Source organism: Natrix helvetica, assembly GCF_964273705.1.
Source record: "Natrix helvetica genome assembly, chromosome: 1".
Classification (NCBI taxonomy): Eukaryota; Metazoa; Chordata; class Lepidosauria; order Squamata; family Natricidae; genus Natrix; species Natrix helvetica.
In genome coordinates, this window is record NC_138548.1 from 64,980,483 (window position 1) to 65,007,111 (window position 26,629).

The window sequence follows — 26,629 nt, forward strand, 5'->3', positions numbered from 1 at the left end:
CAGAGGGCTGGGCCCATCACAGAGAAGGCCCTACTCCTGGGTGCCGCCCTCTGGCACTGCCTAGTGTACGGCACCCGGAGGAGTCCCTCTCTGTGAGAGCGAATTGGTCACAGGGATGTATGGGGCAGGATACGATCCCGCAAATAACTAGGTCCTGTGCCATGGAGCGCTTAAAGATGGTGATTAACACCTTGAAGCGCACCCCGTAGACCACAGGGAGCCAGTGCAGCTCGCGCAGGAGAGGTGTTACATGGGTGAACCTCGTTCGCCCCATAATTGCCCGCGCGGCCGCATTCTGGACCAGCTATAGTCTCCGGGTGCATCTCAAGGGGAGCCCCATGTAGAGAGCATTGCAGTAGTCCAGACAGGACGTCACCAGCGCATGAGTGACAGTGCGAAGGGCATCCCGGTCCAAAAGGGGGCGCAATTGGCGCACCAGGCGGACCTGGTGGAACGCCCCCCTCGCCACGGCTGCCACATGGTCATTCATAGACAGCCGGGCGTCTAGGAGGACACCCAAATTGCGCGCCCGCTCCACGGGGGCCAGTTGCTCGCCCCCGATGGCCAGTGATGGAGTACACTGGTTGAACCGGGAGGCCGGTAGCCACAGCCACTCCGTCTTGGAGGGGTTGAGTCTGAGTCTGTTGTCTCCCATCCAGACCCGTACGGCTTCCAAACACCAGGACATCATTTCGACGGCCTCGTTGGGGTGGTTCGGGGTGGAAATGTACAGCTGTATATCGTCAGCGTACAGATGGTATCCCACCCCGAAACCACGGATGATCTCAACCAGCGGCTTCATATATGTGTTGAACAGGAGAGGCGAGAGGACCGACCCCTGCGGCACCCCACAAGTGAGCAGCCTCAGGGTCGACCTCTGCTCCCCTGCCAACACACATTGCATCCGGTCAGAGAGGTAGGAGCGGAACCACCACAGCACAGTGCCCCCTACCCCCAACCCCTCCAGCCGGCGCAATAGTATACCATGGTCGATGGTATCAAAAGCCGCTGAGAGATCTAACAGGACCAGGATAGAGGAACAGCCCCTATCTCTGGCCCTCCAGAGATCATCCACCAACGCGACCAAGGCCGTCTCTGTGCTGTGCCCAGGTCGGAAGCCGGACTGGCGCAGGTCTAGATAATCAGATTCCTCCAGGTGACGTGGGAACTGTTGAGCCACCACACTCTCTACAACCTTCGTTAAAAAGGGAAGGTTGGAGACAGGACGGTAATTAGCTAGCTCAGTTGGGTCCAGCGAAGGCTTCTTGAGCAAGGGCCTCACAACTGCCTCTTTCAAGACGGCTGGCAGGAACCCCTCACTCAATGAAGTGTTCACTAGTCCCAGTAGCCAGCCTCGTGTGACCTCCCAGGATGCCAGTACAAGCCAGGAGGGACACGGGTCCTATAAACATGTGGTGGCTCGCAGTCGCCCACGCAGCCTGTCCAAATCCTCGGTGGCAACAGAGTCAAACTCCTCCCAGAATGGTCTCTCAAGACTCGCCTTGGGCGTCCCCTCTGGAATACTGAGGGGGACCCATTCCCTCCGGATTTGAGCGATTTTATCCTGCAGGTATTCCCCAAATTCCTCTGCCCTGCCCTGCAAAGGGGCTTCCCGCGGCCTCTGTGACAAGAGGGAGTGGGTCACCCGAAACAGGGCAGCAGGGCAGTTCTCCGCGGATGCAATAAGAGTGGCGCAATGTCGACGTTTGGCCACTCTTAATGCCACAAGGTAAGTCCTTAAGTAGGTTCTTACCTGTGTTCGGTCAAATTCGGAACGGGAGGATCTCCATCTGCTCCCTAGGCGTCTCTTGTGGCATTTCATCGCCCTTAGCTCCTCATTAAACCAAGGAGCCAGGGCGGTTCGTTGCCACCAGAGAGGCCGCAGAGGTGCAACCCGGTCTAAGGCCCCGGAGGTCCCACTATTCCATGCGGCTACCAGGTCCTCCATCCGGGAGCGGGCCAGGTCTACAGGAAGTGGCCCAAGCTCCATCTGGAACCTATCCAGTTCCATCAGGCGCCTGAGGCGGAACCATCTAGGACAATCTTGTTCCGCCTCCCCCCGGAGGGGGGTAACGCCCGGGAAATCGAGCCGGAGAAGTGAGTGATCTGACCATGACAGGGGCGTAATGACTAGGTCCCCTACTCCTAGATCACTCATCCACTGGTCGGAGACAAAAATGAGATCCAGTGTGTGGCCTCCCTCATGCGTGGGGCCCTGAATTAATTGAGTCAGGTCCATGGCTGTCATGGAAGCCATGAACTCCCGAACCACCTCGGATGTTTCTCCCTTCGATGGCAGGTTGAAATCCCCCATAACTAGAAGTTTGGGGGTCTGAACTGCCATCTCTGCGATCCGCTCGAGGAATTCAGGCAGGGCCGCTGATATATAGCGAGGAGCCAAGTATATAATCAGCAGGCCCAGCTGTCTCCCTGGGCCCCATCTCACGCCCAGAGACTCACACCCGGATATCTGCGGCACAGTGAACTCTTTCGGTTCCAGATTCTCCCGTATAATTACCGCTACCCCACCACCCCTACCCTGGGCCCGTGGCTGGTGGAACACTCGGTAGCCTGGTGGGCACATTTCCACGAGGGGTAAACCTCCCTCATGGCCCAACCAGGTCTCCGTTATTCCTGTGAGGTCTGGCTCCCCCTCTAAAATCAGATCATTAATGAGGGGGGCCTTGTTGACAACAGACCTCGCATTACACAACATCAGCCTCAGGCCCTGGCTCTGTAGATCCTGGCCACCTAGAATACAGGGGTTGGTACAAATGACCGGGCGCATCCAACGCCCACGGTCTCCCAACCGACTGCAAGTTCTTCGTCTGTCCTCGCACCCACCCCTCCCTACGACCGTTGGTATAAGAAAGCCCTCTATTGGAATGTTATTTTCCCTCCTCCCCCCCACTCCGCTCACTTCCCTCCTGACCACAGCTGTTCGCCTGGCTCTAACCACACTCCTGGCCTGTATAACCCTCCCCCCCACCCTGGAGCCCCCTAAAACATTTAAAAAACATTTAATTAAAAAGCCCCTAATTCCCCGCTTCCTCCACCTCTCTGGGTTAATGAACCCATCATCAATCTGTAGATTATTTTTTATTTCAAAGAGAAGATATTACATATAAAATAAACTAGAAGAAAAGAAAAAAGAAAAAAAAAGAAAAATTACAGATAAGGCAGAAAGAAGAAAACATAATAATAAAGACCTATGCACAGCATATATAGAATCAACATTAAAAATTGAACATATATTGCCTACTCTGGTTGAATGTTGGAAAAATACACTATATTGCCAAGAGTATTCACTCACCTGCCCTTACTCGCATATGAACTTACTGTAAGTGACATCCCATTCCTAATCCATAGGGTTCAATATGACATCGGTCCACCCTTTGCAGCTATAACAGCTTCAACTCTTCTGGGAAGGCTGTTCACAAGGTTTAGGAGTGTGTTTATGGGAATTTGTGACCATTCTTCCAGAAGCGCAATTGTGAGGTCACACACTGATGTTGGACAGGTTTACATGGCCTGCCACTTCGTGGCTGTGTTGCTGTCGTTCTCAAAAACTTCCATGTTCTTATAATACAGGTGGCAGTTGACTATGGAGTATTTAGGAGCGAGGAAATTTCACGACTGAATTTGTTGCACAGGTGGCATCCTATCACAGTTCCATACTGGAATTCACTGAGCTCCTGAGAGTGACCCATTCTTTCACAAATGTTTGTAAAAACAATCTGTATGGTACTTGATTTTATACACCTGTGGCCATGGAAGTGATTGGAACACCTGATTGTGATTATTTGGATGGGTGAGTGAATACTTTTGGCAATATAGTGTATATCTCAAATCTATGGGATATAGATTTGAGGTATACACTATAGAATATAGATTCCTCCTTTTCATATTGGATCTACATAGTGGATCTAATTATGAACTATCTCATCTATACTTACTGTATTTCCCCCAAAATACGACAGGGTCTTATATTTTTTGACCCACGAAATATAGTCTTGTGCTTATTAAAAGGGAGGGCTTATTGTTTTTGGGTTGCCAGGTGGCTTCTCCCTTGCGACCGGGCTCCCGAAGAGCCGGACACAGCCTCAGGGTCGAATGGCTGTGTTGTGCTGTCGCAGCTGCAACACAGCAGCCATGAGGTGATGACGTTCACAAGCAGCTGCCCAGAAACCCCCCTTTCCAGCTGGGCACAGTGCCGCTGACTGACCTAGCGGTACCCAGAAGGCACCAAGCAACACGAGCACCTGTTCGCCTCCCTCCGCCTCCCGCGGCTCGGTGCCTTCAGAATGCCCCTAGGTGAGTGAATAGGGCTCTGCATGGCTGGAGAGGCGGTTTGCATGAGCGGCTTTTCAGCTCCCCGCTCACGCGACTCTCAGGCTCATGATGCCCTTGGCTAACTCTACAGTACCTGCAGAGCCAGGGCTTCTCCGCTGCTTGTCCCACCCACCGCTTGGAGTTTTTTTGCGGCTTTCAAAGCACGGAGGATGGATGCCGCTCTGGGAGTACGCTCTATGGTTGTAAAACCCCAAGCGGCGGGCAGCACCAGCAGTGGAGATACCCCCGAAAATAAGGCTAATATTTTTGCCCACCCAAAATATGTGGCAAGGCTTTAGTTTCAGGACAGGTTGTATTTTTGGGGAAACATGGTACTATATTTGGTATATTACTATTTTACATCACTATTACTTAAGAAATATAACATATATAGAAATATTATATCTATCAATCAGATCAACCCAAAATCTTATTTATAAAAATAAATTAACTGGTATCTCCTTCCCCACCACCAAAAAAAATAAAATAAACTAATCTTCAAAACCCTGCTAACAGTCTACTTTTGTATTTAATTTGCAGAAACTCCAAGAAAAGCTTCCAGTGTCTTATAAAATTGTCCAAAACCAGTCCATTAAAATAACATTAAGCAGCATACTTTGAGATTAGAATCTGGATATGACATCTGAAATACAAATTAATGATGAATTTGCTGAGTAAAGTTAATACATAAATTAAATAGACCAGGAGTGTCAAACTGGTGGCCCACAGGCCAGATATATCATGCAGAAGCCACGCCCACTCCAGCTCCTCAAAGGCAAAAAACATCACAATATGATGATGTCATGTGACGTGATCAAGCTTGACACCCATGAAATAGATGATAGTACCTCACATGTTACTTATGGGACACAAAAGTATTTATATAAAACACCAATAAGGAAACCCAGGTTGTGTCTTTGCAATGAATTGTGTGACAATTAGGCATAATGCAGTCAAACTAGGGGGTATATCTATAAAACATGAATTTTGGATTTTGGACTTAATACATATATCTGTCCCATTTCATGAGTACTGTGGAAAGAAAAGGCATCTGAGAATCAGAAAACCATATCTTTGGTTTTTCCCCCTTCCCTTTTAAATGTACAAGCTGCCAAATGAACAAAAGTGAATTAGTTTGCATTAACAGCCATCAGTGGTAAAAACAATGCATTAGAAATAATCACCTAGAACAATGTTTTCTAACCAGCTGCTAAACCAAGTAATGTATTTATTTTATTGCACATTTGCATAATAGGGCAAACTAGAAAGTCTCTCTAACAGATGCGATGGTGGCAGGGAGATTTGATTACTGGCCTCTGTTATTAATCACTGCACAAATCTTAAATGATTTGTTTCTACAGTTTGATCAATTTACATCAGAGCACTTGCATTTATGCACACAATGTGGAGATAAAACATCTGTTCACACCTTTGCTGGCAGCATTGATTTTCTTATCAGGCTTGAAGCTCTGCAGTAAGTGAGGCACAAGAGAATTCACCAAGAGACTAACAACACTGAAAAAAGAAAGATTCAGTGTTAGCACTGAGAATAATTCATAGTTGAAAGATATTTCACCGAGGTGGTAAAACCTATATTGTGCTTATTAGCTGGACTCAGGTTAGTATCTAGTATAGAAATAGAGCAGGAGGAAAATCCATAGGTTTCCTCCCCCCTCCCCCAGATTTTAATCCATTAAAACTGTATACTAACTACTCTTTGTAAGTTCAGTAAGTTTTACAGTACACATGAATATATATCCATAGAATTTCATTATAGTGCAAAGTAGAGTATATACAAAAGGTAAACTATATTACATATTGTTAGTATCACTTCTTTGTTGTATTTCTCAATAATTTAGATGGAATTAAATATTTCACCATAGTCCAAGATGAACACATAGAGACACACAAAGAGAACTAGCCAAACAACAACATGGGGTTGAGATTACATAATAGTTTTATAATAATGCCTTTATTCAGTTTCTGAAAGGTACTATTTTGTAGGTTAATTTTAAAACATATTTTTCATATATGTTCAATAGATAAATTATAATGTATGTTCCAGGATCCAAGACACAGGTTTATATCCAAGTTATATTTACAAAGGGTGTTAAGATGAAAAAAAGGTCAGAGTTTGTACATAGAGCATCAGTTTCTACTTGCCAAGCCATGAAAGCTTTATCTTGACCATTGCATTTTACACCAGTTGTAGTTCCCAGATCATCTTCAAATTCTCTAAATAGATTGTGTTCCAGTGGTGGGTTCAGGATCCCGTTGCAACCGGTACGTACCAGTTGCAACGGGGCTTGGTGTCCTCTACATGAACGCATGCAGCATGCACGCACACGCTAGCAGCGTGTGCATGCATCTTACCATCCAGTGATGCCTCCATGAGCCTCCGCAATGCTCCAGCTGCTCGGCGGAGTGTCACGCAGGCGCTGTACAGACCGTGCGCAGAAGCACCAAAGAGTTTAAAGACAGATAAGGAGTGCGGATGGGCTTTCTGGAGCATCATAGCGGAATGGTACCCGATGCTCCAGGCAGGCTCCGGTATGACCATAACAGGGTGTACCGCCTGCAACCCACCACTGGCGTGTTCAGTATAGTAAATTGAGAGATAGTAAGTATGAATCACTGACATCTGAGCTTCTTTGTCTAGTTAAGGTTGTGCCTGGCAAAGCAGCTTAAACTAGGAAAACTCTCCCCCATAGCTACTGTTTTAACCTATTGTTGCAGCAGGAGGCATTAACCCATGAAGATCTCCAACTGGTGGATGTACTTGTTCATATTATCAGCCAACCTATTAAGAGCCAAGGGTCATCACTCAATTGAGATTGGGTGATTCATCAAAGAAACCAATGCTATTTCATCCTATGCATGTAACTCAATGCAGATCGGAATGAATCCAGATAATTTGCTTCATTTAGGAACCACAGTATGTAGTTGGTTTCTCTAAAAACATCCCAGGAAAGGAATTTGGATACTGGACAAAAGTCCTCAGTACAGCTAGATCAAGAATTAGCTGCAAGACAGGACACAACACTACTACATCTTTTAAGATAGAGGGATTAGGGATCACTCTCTAGTCACTCAGGTGGTGCAGTGGCTCAATGATTAAAGATGTTGAGCTTGGAAAGCTGACAACCTTTCCAAGTATTTGAGACCCAAGCACTATGTGACAAGATTAGCTTCTGTTCTTGCCCTAGCTCCTGCCACCTAGCAGTTTGAAAGGATGCAAATGCAAGTAGATAAATAGGTACCACTTTGATGGGAAGGTAACAGCATTCCATGCACCTTGGTCTATAGTCATGTTGGCCACATGACCATGGAAATGTCTTCAGAGAATTCTGGCTCCCTTGGCCAAGAAACATAGACGATCACTGCCCCATGGAATCAGACACATAACTGGGCAGGGGAAACCTTTATCTTTTTTTTTTTTTGTCCAGCCACTCATACATCCTGGCAGCCTGAAAAAGTCAGGAAAGCTGTGGATCTAGCCCAATGGGGCATAGCTCATACTACATAAAATCCTACCAACTTCCTCAGCTATTACAAGCTTAAGCAAATCCCAGATGATATGCAAAACATTACGCCAGTTTAATACATTTGATTCCATCTAAGTGGCACCCAACTCTGAGCAAATATCTAATTAGAATGAGAGAATATCATAAGCTCATTACAGCAGTCAGCAAGAGCACTGGCATTCCTGATCATTTCTTCCCAAAATGAAATGAGCTGGGCTGCTGGACTTCAGATGCAGTTAATTGCTAAACGGTAAGAACATTTGTAACTTTTATTGTGCAGTTTAAACAAGGGTAAGTATATATGTTCACTTAAATTTTCTTTTTGTTTTTCACCAAGCATCTCTTTATGTGCTAACAAAGTAGCACTCTGGAATTAACAATCTAGAGAGGCATCTTGGGAGCAGTCACATCCAACATCTTAGTCAGATTCATGGAAAAAGTCAGATCATTATGAAACTCACCAAGTAACCCATAAACCATCTATATTTCTCAAACACTTGGTCATCTGAATGTGTCCATCATCCTGCCAGAGTTCAGGGATACTAGTATCTGACCAGAAAGTGAACTAACCATAGTCAAGTCCTAAAGGTGTTTTTTTTGTTTCAAGAGGCAACTGGACTTTCTGGTTTTTCTTTTAAGACGTTTCACTTTTCATTCAAGAAGCTTCTCCAGCTCTGACTGGATGGTGGGTAATGAAAAGATGGGAAGCGAAACATCTTCAAAGAAAAAAAGCTTCTTGGATGAGAAATGAAACATCTTCAAAGAAAAACCAGAAAGTCCAGTTGTGTCTTGCAAAAAAGCATCTTTGGGACAACCATGACCTGGATGACTAAGAATCTCCATAGACATTAACCATAGTCAGGTACTGAACACAATGTTGCTTATCTCCAGATAGTGCTTAGCACTTAGACTTACAGTATATATCACTCCATAGTGAACTTCCCAGCATTATCTGGGAAGTTTACAATGTCAGCATTATTTGTATATTGTCCCCAACAATCTGGATCCTCATTTCATCAACTTCAGAACAATGGAAGGCTGAGTCAACCTTGAGCCAGATAGGATTGAACTCCTGGCAGTGGGCAGAGTTAACCTGCAATACTGCATTCTCACCACTGTGTACCATGGATCTTGGCTTAAGAGTCATATATTCCAGTAGTCTAGTATGTCACCTCCCCCACATGAGTCAACATCAAGTTAACTGTGACAAGTCCATGGTTAATATGATGGCCATTAAATCCTGACCACCTTCAGACTGCATGTCAAAGTTATATGTTAAAGATTTCCAGTACTAGTATTTTGGGAATTTCTACCACCAGTCTCTCAAGTAATGCCACTGTTAGTGAGCACAATGGGCAATACACTACCAGTAGCTTTAAATATCTTTACTGCCCAATCTTATATAAAGGTACACCATGAATTGGGTGGTAGAATTGATTATTGTAAAAAAATCCATGAAAAATCATTGCCTCACATTTTCCTCTCATCTAAGCTGCTGTAGGGCCAGGACAATCTTCTAACAAGGGTAATGTGTGTTCCTGCCACTGCCTAACAAGGTTTCAATTAAGTATACCAGGTTTACTTATTTGTCTATTCTGCCTCTTCTGCTTTCAACTTAACCACTGAACACACAAATCAATCAACCCAAAGGGATAGGCAGAGCATTCTAGCCAACTCCTACAATACTCACATCATCCTCAAAGTATTCCCCAAACTAAAAATCCTAGATTTTTATTCCCTGCACACACATCATCTCCCTTTTCTCAGTACGCCTAGAGAGATTGTTCGTTCATGTCTTTTCACCACAAGAAGACATCTTTTAGACTATTTTTATTTTTCTATTTATTTATTTGCATTCTGCCTTTATTGTTTTTACAGATAACACAAGGTGGCAAACATACCTATACTCCTTCTTCCTCCTATTTTCCATACGACAATAAGCCTGGGGGTTGGGCTGAGAGAGACTGGCTCAAATCATCCAGCTGGCTTTCATGGCTAGTACAGGTCTACAACTCACAATCTCTTACTTACCAGCCTGTTGCTTTAACTACAAGACCAAACTGCCTTCAAGTATCTCACTCTACAGTAAAACTCTAACAGTAATTAAACTTATATTATTAAGTTATGTTAAAGTTAGATTATTAAATTTATATTCTGTCAAAAGCTATATTAAGGTGATTATAATTTAATTATTAAATATAAAATCAGTATCTTACCCTAAGAGCAGGATCATGAGGTACTCTCCTTTCTTCAATATCCCAGCTTCCTAACCTACATCTTCCCAAACTGAACAGTGCAGAATCTCAGTAACTTCCATTACTTCCCCAATACTTCCTATACTAGGTAGCTCTGCTAGTGATTGCAGCAATGTCCACTTGGTCTCAGAGTTATTGCCTAGTGTAAAATGCTTCAGCTACTACCATTTTTCTCTTGTGCCTCACTGAAAGAGTCAACTAATGCTACTCTTGCTTAATGCCCACAATTATAGTTCCTTGACTTCAACAATCTCTTTAGATGACAGCATATCAACCAAGTCCCTCCCTTTCTGATTATGCTGCTTTCCTGTATTGAGGCACTACAAAATGGCCACTGGAGATAATTCAGGTCTGTCTCCTACTCCTATACCTATGTTTTAGACCTACCATTCTTCTACTACTTTTTGCACACCTACCACATCATTCTCTTCTTTCTGCTACTCTAGTCACTCATATTCTCCTCTCTCTTTGTTGCTTCTTTGTGCCACTATAAAGTTACAATTTCTTCCAAGATATCTTGTCACATCCAACCTCTCATTGTTCTCCACTGCCATTAATCTCAGTAAAAATGTTAAATTAAAAATAAATTATGGCACTATCAGCTGGGCATCATCTTTTTTAAAAAATAGCAGCAGCAAGGAAATGGCAATCATCTCAGCATTGACAAAACTGCTTTTTGTCTCTGCTCTTTCTTTTTTAGATCAAAGCAGATTAACCACATTATTTAAAGCAACCTTTCACTAAGGAATAGGGCATTCAAACTCATTATTCCCAAACTCCCCAAAGTAATAAATGTTAATTTTATCCAATTCCTTCAATTGTTCATAAAAAGGGATTTGTGTCTTTAGAGCCCCAATTGATTTTTGCTAAACTTTTGATAAAAGCAGAAATAGTATCAAGAACAAAGGGTTGAACTGAAAATTCTAAAGCTGACCAAACATTTGAGCACTGTTCTTCAGTGAGAAATACTTGCTTTTAAGATACTTTAGAAATTCTTCATCAGTGAAGCTGATGCAAAATATAGTGAAACCTCAGTGTGACAAAAGTCCACTTGAAGACTTCAGATGCAGGAAACCAAAATTCTGTCTGGATATTTCTCTGATACCCAGTTAATTGTATATGAAATAATCTGGATAAGTTAAATTTAAGTTAATTTTCATCGTTCACAATGATTTGCAACATCTATATAATGACATCATTATGCAAATGACACAAATAATCATTTATGTCAATTATTATCATTTGTTTAATGTCATCATTACACAAATGATGTAAATCTTCAAGAATGATGTAATTTTGATTTAATGGATATTTATGAGAAACTGACACCCTTTGCACTGAATGGTCCATTAACTTAAAGTTCACTATAATAATATTAGCAGAAGCTCAAATTATGCAAGAAATAGATTTCGTAGTTATTTTTAAAATTAATGTGATCCCATAACACAAGATTTATCTGTGTGTGCACACATATATGCATCTTGCAATATTAAGTGCAAGTATTGGAACAAAATAAACCAGAAACCCAATGTTTGTCAGTATTTCAATAGAGTCAAATAAGAGCTTTCAGGTTGAGCTGCAAAAGGAATTGAATTTGATGTTTCAGTTCCTAACTGAAAATAAATAAATGTTAAGACTGAAACTATGGAAAGCTATAGCCATTTTCCCAACAAGCAATTATAATTTACCAGAAAAATCTTGACCAATGCCCTCATCAGGGAAACTGATTTAACAGTGTAACGTTCATTTGAAATAATGTAAACCTCTTAAAATATAAATTAACCCCCAAGTTATTATCATTGTAATCACATTTACCTTATGCCAAACACACTGAAAATTTTTAGATCATTTATCCAGATCTTCTTCATTTGCATTATACGGCAGAAGATAAATTCATATTTACTAATTTAGAAAGCTTCTTAAAAATCCTTTTTCATGTTAATATAAACAAAATAACCAATATATAATTTAAAACCCTATTCCTTAAACATGGAAACTCACTGAGACTGGGCATTGTTTGATTTTCTCCTGTTTCTAGATTAGCCAGACATGGTATCAGAGTCAAATATTTGTGTACAAGAAATTGAATTGTTGGGTTTATCTGTGAGACATAACATATCATTCAAAGTATCAACAAAGTATTATTATGCTCTGCCTTTCTACAGCAACTCTTTTAACGTTTTATAATTTTTTATGGCTCAGAATTTCAAGAGTCAAATTCTGTAGTCAAATTTTAGCTAAAAGACGGTATTTTGGCATGTTCCAAAAGAGAGATTTTACCAGAGCAAACATGCTGTAATCATATATGATAAATGAATAGATTGTGTTATTCTGATTGGCCTCCAAAAAATCCCTACACTCTTTAAAATAAACCTCATTGAGCCAAAAACCATTTCAGAATGTCTGCCATCATATCAAAATTGGTCTGGGAATTCAAACAATAATGGCTGTTTCATTCTCTCTATTGTGAGTTAAAGCAATTATATTTTGTAAGAAACTAGTATTATCAGACTCTTAATGGCTATAGGTGAATCCAGAAGAAACCCAGGGGCCAAAGTAGCTGTTAAAAATATTCCACATTAATCAAGGAAGTAGATTTCTTCAATAACACATGATAGGTTTCTTGTAGCACTTGGAAACATCTTCTATTTTTTTAAAATAACAATGATCTGGAAAACCATCAAAACTGAGAGATTTCCCCAGTTTCAAGGAATTAATTACAATATTTTGATAGGCAAGATAGTCTTGTGACTTATGCTGTTAAGGACCTACCTCATCATCTGTTACTAAGATTTTAAAACTACACAATTTGGAACTATGTTTTTTGAACAATTGTCTACTAGATCTACAATTGGTAATATACTATCCTGACTGCATTATGAAAATAGGTTATAGAATCACTTTGTTTCAGATCTTCGTATCTAAGATGTTAGCATGTTAGCCTATTCTTCATCTTTTTCACAGCATGATTGCCTGGTACAATGTAACAACACCATGGTTTTTTTTTAAAAAAAAGTTGGAAGCATAAAACATACTGATTTTGTATTTAGTATAAACCAAACACTTGATAGTTAATAAAATGCATAATTTAAAAATTAATGAAATGCATAAAGGGTTAATAGTTGTTTACCTTTTCAAAGATAAAGTTCCAAAAGAATTTATAAAAGTTCTAAAAGAATAATGCTGGCTTAAATGAGCAATTCTGCATGATTGAAAGCATTTTTTTTAATGTTTTCCTTGTCATCTCCAGAATCTTTTTCCTGGTTTCTACATTCTAAGAATTCTTTCTTTGTTATCTATCTCATCCAGCAGTTCAATGTAATTTACTACTTCTTCTAACTAGAGAAACATATATTTTAGAGTTCTACAGCTGTAGTTAAAGAAATGCTTCCTACCTAATGACTATAAGTGGTACAGGGTTTCATGCAGGTATATAAGTATATGCATCTAAGGCAGGAGTGAACAAGCTATGGTTTTCTGGACATATGCAGCAAATGGGAGTCAATAGCAAAGTTCACCATAGATCCTTCTCTCTACCCACACTTTGATTACAGGAAGCCTCTCCATCAATAATTGGTGTACTGGGATTGAAGTTATTTCATATGCCGGAAAGAATATTCCCTTTCCTCACAGCAAAATAATTGTTGCATTTCTGTTAATAGTCACAACAGAAATCTAATTAGTTTAACCTCCTTCTTTGGAAGAAAAGGAAACCCACATGGAATTGGAGATTGATTTATATTTCGTATGAGGATTCAGGGGCAGAATTTTGACGGTGTGCGTGTATGTGCAAGCGATGAAATGTCTAAGAGATACTGGGAACATGGAGAATGGAGCATAAAAGTCTAAGATAAGGAGGAAATATAAGAAACAGATACATAGGTACTCCATTATAATCACAGAAGGGATAAAGTAATTTGGAGAAATGCTTTGGCAGACTTTAAAGATTCTGATGTATTATCTATCAATATAATTGATTACAGAAATCCAGGTACTTTTGTTTCCTGAGTTTCCTAGGCTGGACACTAGCTATATCTGCTAGAAATATCTTGATTATATACATTTATTTATTTATTTATTTCTTAGATTTTTAGACCGCCCCTCTCCCAAAAAGGGACTCGGGGCGGTGTACAGTCAATACAATAAAACCAGTCATAAAATTAAATACATTTAAGCTACATTTAAGATACATTTGGAGGGGAGATAGGCTGTACTAAGAAATAAATAATTCTAATCCTAAAAACATCACAATTAAAACCCCAAACCCTAAAATAAAATAAATCCCTGGGAGGTAAAACTAAGAAAGTGCCAGGCCAGCTGATTGAAACAGGTGAGTCTTTAACTTTTGCCGGAAGGAACGGAGGTCGGTGGTAGTTCGAATGTCTGGGGGGAGGTCATTCCAGAGGGTTGGGCCCATCACAGAGAAGGATCTACTCCTAGGTGTCGCCCGCTGGCATTGCCTAGCAGACGGCACCAGGAGGAGCCCCTCCCTGTGTGAGCGGATAGGTCGCAGGGACGTATGTGGAATAATATACATGTATAGATGCACTTATGTATGCACACTCTTATGTAATTTCCAAGGACTTATTTGCTGTGACCCAAAAGGATGCATGATATTTTATAAGATTTAATTTAAATGGTACTAAGGATCATTTAAAATAACTATAATGATCAAATCTTGTGCAGTATGCAGGGTGTCTATTCCAAAATCCCAAAGTGAAAAATCCTTGACTTGAATATAGATTCAATATGACAAACTGAGAATTACCTGAATTGTTTCCAAAGGCATTGGGAAAAATTGTATGCACAGATAAAATTATTTTATGAGTAAAAACATCAACACTGAGACTGTTTGCTAGGAAAATATATGCATAAACTCAAGCAGGTAATTGTGTTCTAGAATCTTGCATATGCATGAATAAAATGAATAATAGCATGTGCAGGCTACTGCTAGTGCGTGAAATTACCTGTTTTGCAAGTGTAAAGTCTTGTTCTGGCATGCACATTTACCTGTTTGCTATGTTTATATTTTGCAGGTTTGACTCAGTTGTCTGTTTGAAAATTGTTGGCCTAAGGTTATAAACAAAATATTCCAAGTTCCCCCTGAAAAAAAATTGAATTGGAGTACTAACGGCAATAGATTTTCCTCCCACTACATAGGAGAATGTTTACCTCGTAGGATATTTGCCAAGTATCTTTATTTTGGGCCATTTTCGATTTCAAAACAATAGCAGGGCATTAATCTTGATAAAGCATTTGTAGAAACTGAGAAATGCTTTGGTTGATAGAACAACATTGTTGTTGTTATTGTGGTGGTGGTTTAATGGATTTGCATGTAATGCTTTATATATATATATATATCTCCTATTTCAGTTTGTCTACAGACAAGACAAAGGACTGGGCTTTGTTTCCTAGCATAAGTAAATGAGTATGGATAATTCCATGGTGAAAGCAGAAGCAAAGTGCAGGCTGTGAAATATGTTGGTTTCCAAATGCTCTGAATTTAGAACATAAATTATAATCCCCATTTCAGCTCTGCATCAACCCCACAATTTATCGGTGACATGTATGTATGGTGCTGATAGCACTTGTGCAGCTAAATTCTATTCTCCTCACAACACAGTTGAGAGGTGGCATCTTCAAAGCGGGGGGGGGGGGGGTGGGATTAATTTCTATTTCTCTTCTATTCTCCTAGAAGAGGAATATTATATGACAGACACAAAAGCTGTAAAACAAAGGGTGATTGGTAGCTGGTAACAATGGCTGTCCTAGATTTTCAGATCAGATTTTTGGATAAACACCATTCTGGTCTGTTAGCAACAAGAACTCATTTTAATATTTTAGTCACAAGTGGAGCTAAGCAAATATCCAACTGACGTAATGCTAATTTGTAACATTACTACTTCATTTATACCAAATTGTTCAAAATTAATGAATAAAAGATGATGATATTATTATACGATTGTATCACAGCGGCCAGTTGTTTCGCAGGATTTGGCATTGATTACTCATCGGGCCCCACCCAGGGGCCTAGGACATCGTAACGTATTTTCGTAATATACGTGCAGATCCAAGCAGTGCAGCTTTTTGCATTTGACTGATGGTGATTTTGTCAAGTTTTAACCGTTTTAAATGTAATTCCAGTGCTTTTGGAATAGCACCCAGTGTGTCGATTACCACTGGAATTACCACTGCTGGTTTGTGCCATAATCGTTGAATTTCAATTTTTAAGTCCTGGTATTTCGCGACTTTTTCATGTTCCTTCTCCTCGACTCTGCTATCACCTGGTATTGCGATGTCTATGATTGTAACCTTATTTTTCTCAACCAGTGTGATGTCTGGTGTGTTATGTGCTAGTATTTTGTCTGTTTGTATACGAAAATCCCACAGGATCTTGACCATCTGATTTTCGGTGATTTCTTCAGGCTTATGTTCCCACCAGTTTGTTGTTGTTTTAATATTATAATTTTTGCACAAATTCCAGTGGATCATTTATGCTACTGAATTGTGCCGCAATTTATAATCAGTCTGCGCGATTTTTTTTACAGCAGCTGAGTATGTGGTCAACAGTTTCATCAACTTCTTTGCAGAGTCTGCATTTGGCATCATCAGAGGATTTTTCAATTTTGGCCTTAATGGCATTTGTTCGGATAGCTTGTTCTTGCGCAGCCAGGATTAGGTACTCTGTTTCTTTCTTTAATGTACCTGTTGTTAACCATAACCAAGTTTTTTCACTGTCCACTTTATCTTTTATTTTTTCCAGAAATTGACCATGTAATGCTTTGTTCTGCCAACTCTCCATTCTTGATTTTATCACATCTTTTCTGTATTCTTGTTTTGTCTGTTGGGCCTTCAGTAGATTTTTGTTCTTTACTTCGATTAATAGATGTTCTTGACTTTCTTTTAAATAGTCAGCCAGTGCATGTTTTTCTTCTTCAACTATTTGCTTCACTTGTAATAATCCTCTGCCACCTGATTTTCGGGGCAGGTATAGTCTATCAGTGTCACCGCATGGATGTAAACTGTAGTGCATTGTCTTTAGTTTCCTGGTTTTACGGTCCAAAATGTCCAAATCAGCTTGTGTCCAGTTAACTATACCAGCTGTGTATCTTATAACTGGTATTGCCCAGGTATTTATGGCCTTGATTGTATTTCCACCATTTAATTTAGATTTCAAAATTTTCCTAACTCTGTTGGTGTACTCTCTCCTGACAATAGTTTTTACTTCCCCATGTTTGATGTTATCCAACTGCAGAATGCCTAAATATTTGTAGGCTTCATTTTCGTTGCACTTAATTAGTTGGCCATTGGACATTTCAATTCCCTCACACGCAGTGATTTTGCCCCTTTTTATGGATACAGTGGCACATTTTTCCATGCCAAACTGCATTGAAATATTGGTGCTGAATACTCGGACTGTGTTTGTCAGTGATTTGATTTCTATTTCTAACTTACCATAGAGTTTCAATCATCCATATACAATAAATGCGAAATTTTTTCAGCTTCTTTGGCTGTTTCGCAGCCTAATTTCATTTTTTTAAAGATTACCGTTAGCGGGATCATCGCAAAGATGAAGAGAAGAGGTGAAAGTGAATCACCCTGGAAAATTCCTCGCTTGATATTAACCATTCCGTAGTTCTTATTTCCTACTGCCAACTCAGTTCTCCATTGTTTCATCGCCTTTTCAGTGAAGGATGTAATAGTTTTGCTAATGCCAGTTGTTTCTAAGCATTTTATGATCCAACTATGTGGCAATGAGTCCAATGCCTTTTTATAATCAATCCAGACCATAATCAAGTTCATTTTTCTTTTCTTACAATTTTCTAATATCATTTTATCAATCAGGAGCTGATCTTTTGTACCCCTGCTCCTTCTTTTATTGCCTTTTTGCTCTACTGGCAAGATGTTGTTTGTTTCCAAATAATCCATAATATTATCTGCAATAATGCCTGTGAGTAATTTGAAGGTTGTTGGCAAGCATGTTATTGGTCTGTAGTTTTCAGGTATTGTTCCTTTAGTTGCATCTTTCTGAATCAAGTATGTTTTTCCAGTTGTCAACCATTCATCAATTTGACCATTTTGTAAAATGTCATTCAGTTGCCTGATCAATATTGCATGTAAACTGGTCAGATATTTAAGCCAGAAACCATGCAATTGATCATTTCCAGGTGATGTCCAATTCTTTACTTTTTTTACTCGATTTTTGACCATCTCAGTTGTTATTTCTAATACCTGCATTTGTTTGTTACCAATGCTTTTCTCAAAGTCATGTATCCACTTTGCTTCCTTATTGTAGTCCTTTGCATTCTCCCACAAAGCTTTCTAGAATTCAGCTGTGACCTGCTTTTCTGGTTTTTCACTTTTGGTGTCACCATTCACATTAAGATTTTGATAAAAACGCCGTTGGTCTGATTGAAATTGTTGATTTTGCTTGTATTGGATGATTCGTGTCTCATATCTCTCAATTTTTCTAGCTGTTGCTGTTATCTGCTGTTTTACAATATCTACAGCTTCATTGATGATTCTTGTATCCAATCTATATCTTCTGATCAGCTGATCTATGATTTTGTTGTTTTTCAGCCGTTGCTCACGCATGTTCTTTAAGTTGCTAGCATCTGCCCTTAATTTTTTGACTTTTTGTTCTAATCGGATTTTCCACTTTGGCTTTGATACTTTTTCCATTGTGTGCTTAGGTGCTTTGATTTTAATGCATGTTCATTAGTGACTATTACAGCTGCACTGTACATTAACTGATTCATTTCCAAGATGGATCCCAATTTAATTGTTGAAAGCACTGCATTAACCATTTTCATGATAGGACCCAAATTTTTCTTAGTGACAGTTTTTAATGATGGTAAACGTTGCCTTTCCTCCCTAGCCAGAAAATGTTCCATGATCTTGTCCTTCAGTTCATTTTGTTTTTGAGTTGGTTCATCAGTTGGTTCAATGGTAACTGGTTCTGGTGATAGTCCTGTTATTTCCTCTCCGACAGCTTCCTCTGGGAGTTCTACTACGATTTCTTTAGTTGTGTCTTGAGTATCAGTTAATTTCTCTTGTTGACGGATGTCCAGGCACCTCAACATCCGCCGCGGCCCTTGTAACCCACGCGACAACTGATGCGGTATAGAATTTTTAGTCGTTTCTTTCACCATATTGTATGGGTTGGCATGTTTTTATGGGGTCAGGTTGCCAACCTGGCCCCAACTCTCCTCCTTTCTCATCCCGGCTTGGGACCAGCAACTGCAGAGTTATTATTATTAATAATATAAATTATTATTATTGTTATTGTTATTGTTATTGTTATTGTTATTATTGTTGTTGTTGTTATTATTATTATTATTATTATTATTATTATTATTATTATTATTATTATTATTCACACAGTCAGACAGATGTTCAGACTGGGTTTGGCATTTTTGTCAACCTATTGAGTCTTTACCAAGGCAAATCTGGATCTTTGACAGTGTTACAGATATCATTCCATGATGGAAGCAGTTCCAAGTAAAGCTGCCTTCTGGAATTAACTGATGGCAAATTTGTCAATGCCTATGGTGTTCAAGTGGTGCTCCAGTTGTTTTGGGACTGAACCCAAGGCACCTATTACTATTAGTACTGCCCTTGCTTGCCTTTGCCATAGTCCTTCTATTTCTATTTGTAGATCTTTGTATTTTGTTATCTTCTCCAGTTCTTTCTCTTCTAATCTGCTGTCTCGAGGTACTCCCACATCCACTATCCAAACTCTTTTGTCTTTCTTATTGACAACTGTTAAGTCTGGGGTGTTATGTGACAGGTGCCTGGCTGTCTGGATTCTGAAGTGCCAGAGTAATTTAACTTCTTCATTTTCTATGATTTTCTTTATTTTATGGTCTTGCTTATAGGCAAATGATATTTCTTGCAGATCTTCCACTGTACCCTTGCTGCTATTTTGTCATGCTGCTGCTTATAGTCAGTTTGTGCAATCTTTTTGCAGCAGCTTACCAGGTAGTACACTGTTTCTTCAGCTTCTTTGCATAGGCAGTACTTACTGTTTCTTGCTGTCTTCTCAATTCTGGTTTCATATACATTTGTCCTTAAGGCTTGGTCTTTTGCAACCAGAATTCATCCCTTGGTCTCTTTCTTTAACTTTCTTGCTCTTAGCCATTGCCACGTCTTATTATCTGCTTCCCTGCTATTTTTTTTAATGTACTGGCTATGTAGTGCTTTGTCTTTCCATGCCTCCTTTCTGTTCTTTATTTGATCTTTCTTGTAGGCCAGTTTGGTCTCTCCAGTAGTCAGCAAGCCTTCCTTGCATACTAACTTCAGTGCATCTTCCTCATTGTTCTTCAGATATTCTTCCAAAGCCCTTCCAAACTTCCAGTGAGGACTACTTTGACATGATTGTGGGGCTTGTGTGCCCTGAGGAAGATGAGAACCTATGCCACGGGTTCAACCATACTGCACAGGACTCATCAGAGAAGTCAGACAAAAAGTGTCTCTCCCATAAAAAATAAGGTGAGATGTAAATTTCAGAAAGCCATACTGCCTCAGATGTCCAGGTGGCTTACAAGATAAATATCCAGTTTTACAAAGTTGTCACTCCCTGGCAAAAAGAACCAAACAAACAATCAAAAAGCCATTTGATATGATCCATCCACTTTGGGATCCCTAGACCCATTGATAACAAGAAGTCTTCAGGGCCTTGTGGAAGAGTATCAAAGTGGGGGTCAATCTTATCTTCATGGGGATGATGTTCCATAGGGAGGGACCACCAAAGAGAAGGCTCTTCTTCTTGGTCCCGCTAGATGGACTTTCTTAGGGTAGGGAACACATAATAGTCCCTATCTCCTCATTCTGATGGGTCATGTAAATGTCACTGGGAAGAGACAGTCTTTCATGTCAAGAAATACATGAACAGAACTGATTTTTGCTCTTCGAGTTATTGAGAAAGGTAATTGGACTATTGTATTGATGACACAAAAAAATCCACATGCAAGTGTCAATTTAATTCCCCCCCAAACAGGTAGGACATGAACTAAAGTTAATTTAGCTCAAAAAATAATTTATGGATAGGCTAGCCTAGGACATAAAATGCCATTTTTATTTTCAACTTTTTCTTGGTTCCTAGAGACGATAGTGAGATCTATTTATTGAATATTGCAAGAGGCAGATGATATTCATGTGTATTGGTTATGAAAATATTATTTTAAACCAATGTTGTATCACACTGAAGACATTGTTGCTTGATTTTTTAGCTTTAGAAATCTAATCAAAATATAAAAAGCTAGATATGAGAACATCTCTGGATAGTGATTTCTGTAAGCAAAATAAATATTTTACCTTTGCAGTGGTTCAAAAATACATAATTCTGAGATTCATATGGTCAACAAATATAAATATTATAAAATACAGAGTTACCTACTAGAAAAGTATAAATAAATGTATAGGACAGAGCTCCCACTAAAGCAAATCAATTTTTCATAGCATCATCAGTGAACATCAGGTTGGGAAAATATAGTGAGGGAAAGGCAGACACACACAAAAAAAGGAACTTTCTGAGCTTTGGAAAATAAGAGTTTCAAATGTGGTTGAGCTTGTCACCCACCTTAATTTTATTGAGTTAAAGTTTTGGAAGAGTCTTGTTCTGTGCTGTAGGCAGAACAAGGATGGGAAAGGATTAATGGAGCTAAACTGACTACAAATGCTCTTTAATAATCAGTGGCAAAGTTGCAAGGCACATCTTCTGCTGAGGAAATTACAGGTAAATGACCCCAGAAAGCTAGGAGATGACTGGGGGAGATGACTCGTCCTTAATTATTCCTTCACCTCCAGCCAAAGTTTAACTAGTACTATGAATGAACTGCAAGAAACCTTCTGAAAGATAAGAAACTTTTTGAAAAATATTTCAAAAGAGACAAAAGTAGAGAGTAGCACTTGAAATCCTTTGGATTGCTGGATAACTTCCAAAAGCTCTCATAATATATACTATCCATTGGTGTTCTCATGGTAACCTATGTGCCCTCTGTCTTTCTCTACATGAACTTTCACAAAACATTCTACTACTACTGAAAACTATCAGTGACTATATATAACCACAGCTCTGCTATATATAATAGCAGAATTGGAAGGGACCTTGGAGGTCTTCTAGTCCAACCTCCTGCCTAGACAGGAAACCCTACACCACTTCAGACAAATGGTTATCCAACATCTTCTTAAAGACTTCCAGTGTTGGAGCATTCACAACTTCTGGAGGCAAGCTGTTCCACTGATTAATTGTTCTAACTGTCAGGAAATTTCTCCTCAGTTCTAGGTTGATTCTCTCCTTCATTAGCTTCCACCCATTGCTTCTTGTTCTACCCTCAGGTGCTTTGGAGAATAGTTTGACTCCCTCTTCTTTGTGGCAGTGAAATATGACTGAGTAGTTTCTTCTTATTTGTTCAGCCCACATGCTTCCACTATATTGAGAGGGAGAGACAGGATTGTAAGAAGATCACTATAATTTTAAAACTGGAGGGAAGAAACTTTAATAACCTGCACTATGCTCATGAACCGAAAGTGAGAGCTGAAAATCCAGATAATCTGCAAGCTCTAGTAATGAAAATCAAGGGGCACAATAAAAAAAATGGGGCTAAGATTAATATTAGATATTCTCTTTGCAGGGTTTGGATACATCACAGTTCAGATGAAAACTTCAAGCAGTACTTTTATCACATCATGCACATTCTCAACAAAAGGCTACTGTCCTGGCCTGCAAGATTAACTCCATTCCTCTAGCTACTGTGAGATGATTTAGTCATGAAAACAAATATTTGGGCTCAGTTCTTACAGTTCTTAAAGTGGAATACAGACTTTGTTTATCTCTAAAATTTCTGACCTTCTTTAGGGGTAATCTGTTGCCTCAGTATGATGTTTCCATTGGTAAACTCCAGGGTAAATTCCAAACTCTAATCTAAGAAATGTTACTATTGTGCTCCAAAGCTGAGCTCCAGACAGTGATCAAGCTGAGGTAACTACAAGCGCTCTGTTAGATCTGGGCAACGAGAGACAGACTGCGGACACGAAGTGACTTAACAGCTCTTTATTAGTAGTAGTAGTGATCCAGCTTGTTCTGTAGTCGGAGGGTTCCCCTTTTATAGGGATTGGGCACGCCCCTCGACCAATCAGAGGGATACCTGTTTCCCGCTGTAGGAGCGGACCAGAGGGAAGACTTATCCCGATATATGTTAATATCTAACACCCCTCCCCTCCTAGATGGGACGTTGCGGTAGGTAACATAATCTTTTAGGTAGGTGGGTGTTTGTCTTGCTCGGGAGGAACGTCGTAGTTCGGGTTGGTTTGAAGTGGTTGCAGGACTGGGTGCGGGTTGGTTCGAAGTAGTTGCAGGATCGGGTGCTTTTCCTATTTCCCGTTCTGGAGGTCTTGTGCCTTCGTTGCTCGGGCGTTCAGGAGTTTGTTCGGCTGCGTTGTCTGGGGGTTGCTCTGCTACGTGCGTGTTGTCTTGTTCCACGCTTGGCTCGCCGGCGTCGTTGTTTCCTATGATGGGGTTTTCTTGTGGCTGACTTTCTGTAGACAGGAAACTTTCGTCTTCATTTCGAAGGTTGGAGTGTGCTAGGCGACCCCGAAGTTGATCGATGTGCCTTTTCCAATTCCGCCCATCTTCTAGCTCTAGCAAATACGATCGTGGACCCGTGATGCCAATGACCTTTGCCGGCATCCACAATGTCCCCCCTGTGTAGTTGTGAGCGTATACTGAATCCCCTACTCTGAAAGACCGGATCTTACTTGTAGAGTCTGGGGGAGCCGTGGCAGAGTAATTCGGGTGGAGCCGGTCTAGGTGAGACCGTAGGCGGCGGCCCATGAGTAGTTCAGCGGGGCTCCTACCCGTCGTTGCGCTCGGGGTAATGTGTTGAATGAGGAGGTAATGGTCAATGCGTGTTTGCCAATCACCTGGACCCATCCTAGCGAGGGCCTCTTTTGCGAATCGCACCATTCTCTCTGCCTGACCGTTGGATGCTGGATGGAATGGCGCGACGAGGGCATGCCGGATTCCCAACCCTGCTAAAAATGTTTCAAACTGCATGGCCGTGAATTGGGGCCCGTTATCGGATACTAGGAGATCTGGCAGACCATGGGTGGCGAAAAGTCGCCGTAGAACCTTTATGACTGCCTCTGCCGTGGTTGAAGTCATTAGGACTACATCTAGCCATTTTGAGTATGCATCCACAACTATAAGGAAAGTCTGACCTTGGAATGGCCCTGCGAAGTCGATGTGTATTCGCGACCAGGGTGCTTTGGGTTTCTCCCATTCTGTGGCGGGCGCTTCCGGGGGTGCTGGTCTCGATTCCTGGCAGGGGTCGCAAGTGGCCACCCACTCCTCTATTTCTTTGTCCATGTTTGGCCACCACACGTAACTTCTTGCTAACGCCTTCATTCTAACAATCCCCGGATGACCCATATGTAAAGCATTCAATACATTTTTACGTAAAGCATACGGAATAACAACTCGATCCCCCCACAACAAACATCCCTGTAGCACTGAGAGCTCGTCTCGTTTTGACCAAAACATTTTGAATTCCGGGCCCACATTTCCCTTCGGCCACCCCCTCCAAACCCAAGTTTGAACTTGTTTTATTAAATTGTCTTTAGAGGAGAACCTTGCAACATCGTAGGAAGAAACCGGTCCCGAATCCAAACAGTCAATGAGCAATACCGGTACTTCTGGAGTGGGGTCTGGCAGAATGTCAGGTAATGGGCAACGGCTGAGTGCGTCTGCGTGTCCAAGAGTGGAGCCCGGTCGATGAATCAATTTGTATGAATACGCAGCCAGGAAAACAGTCCACCTGGTCATGCGAGGAGAAAGGGAGACCGGAGTGGGGCGGTTTCCCGCCAGAAGTCCCAACAGCGGTTTGTGATCTGTGATCAGTTCAAAATCGCGGCCGTAGAGGTATTCGTGGAAACGCTTTACTCCCGCGACGGCAGCCAGCGCTTCCCTGTCCATTTGGCTGTAATTTCTTTCGGCCGATGAAAGAGTTCTGGAGTAGAACGCGATGGGTGCTTCTTTTCCGTCGGGCATCCTGTGGCTGAGGACTGCTCCAACTCCGAAAGGTGATGCGTCGCAGGTCAATACCAGCGGTAGGGTCTGGCTGTATTGAACAAGCAGTGAGTCAGTGGTGAGCAGGCGCTTTACCCCGGCGAAAGCTGCAGCTTCGGATCGTCCCCATTTCCATGGTGCGTTCCTCTGGAGTAGACGGTGTAGTGGCTCAGCAATGGTCGCCTTCTGTCTCAGAAAAACGCTGTAGAAGTTAAGTAATCCGAGGAAGGCCTGCAACTCGGTCTGATTTCGTGGTGTGGGGGCGTCCTGGATCGCCTTAATTTTCTTTGAAGTGGGGTGTATTCCCTGACCATCGATTCTATAACCCAGGAATTCTACGCTAGGCACGTTAATTTGGCATTTTTCTTTTTTAAGGCGGAGACCCTTTTCTCTGATTCTGGCCAAAACAGATCTGACTCTTTTGTTTAATTGCTCCTCATTTGCAGCGGACACCAAGATGTCGTCAAAATAGGGGACGACTCCTGGTATCCCTTGCAAAAGTCGTTCCATGACGCTCTGGAACAATCCTGGGGCAATGCTTACGCCAAATTGTAGCCGGTTGCATTTGAATGCTCCTCTATGCGTCACTATAGTTTGGGCCTCCGCTGTGGCGCTATCAACTGGCAGTTGCTGGTAAGCTTGTGCCATGTCTAACTTTGCAAATACCTTTCCTGGCCCCAACGAGTGCAATAAGTGCTGTACTACAGGCACAGGATATGCGCTCTGTTGTAGCGCGACATTAATTGTGCATTTATAGTCCGCGCAGATGCGGACTGATCCGTCTGGTTTGACTGGGGTCACGATGGGCATTTCCCAGCGCGAGTGATCTACCGGCTCAAGGACTCCTTGCTCCACTAACTTATCTATCTCTTTATCTATTTTTGGGCGGAGTGCAAAAGGCACTCGTCTCGGTTTAAGTCGGATTGGCGCCACTTTAGGGTCTAAATTGAATGATATTGGTTTACCCACATACTTACCAAGACCGGGGCTGAACACATCCTCGAATTCCTTAAAAATCTGTTCAGCGCTGCTGTTTCTCACGGCGTTGATTCCGGTGACTTCTAACCCCAGGGCTTCAAACCAATCAAGCCCCAGAAGGTTCTGCAATGGCGCGCTGGCGATGGTCACGGGCAGCTGGGCTTCGATGTCCTTGAAACGGATGTGGAATGTGCCTTGGCCCACGATGGGGACTTGGTTCCCCTGGTAGTCTCGTAGTAGGACGTCTGGAGCGCGTAGTTGGCTCTTTCTGAGGCTAGGGATAGCCTGTTTCATGGATGCCCATGAAATGATCGTCAGGGTCGATCCTGTGTCGACTTCTAGCTCGCAGGGTGAGCCCTCCAAGAGGACTGTGACTCTCAGCCTTTTTGGCCGCTTAGGGCGGACCTGATGTATTGTGGTGAGATACGTTCGCAACTCCTCTCTCTGGGTCAACTCTATCTCATCGTCAACAT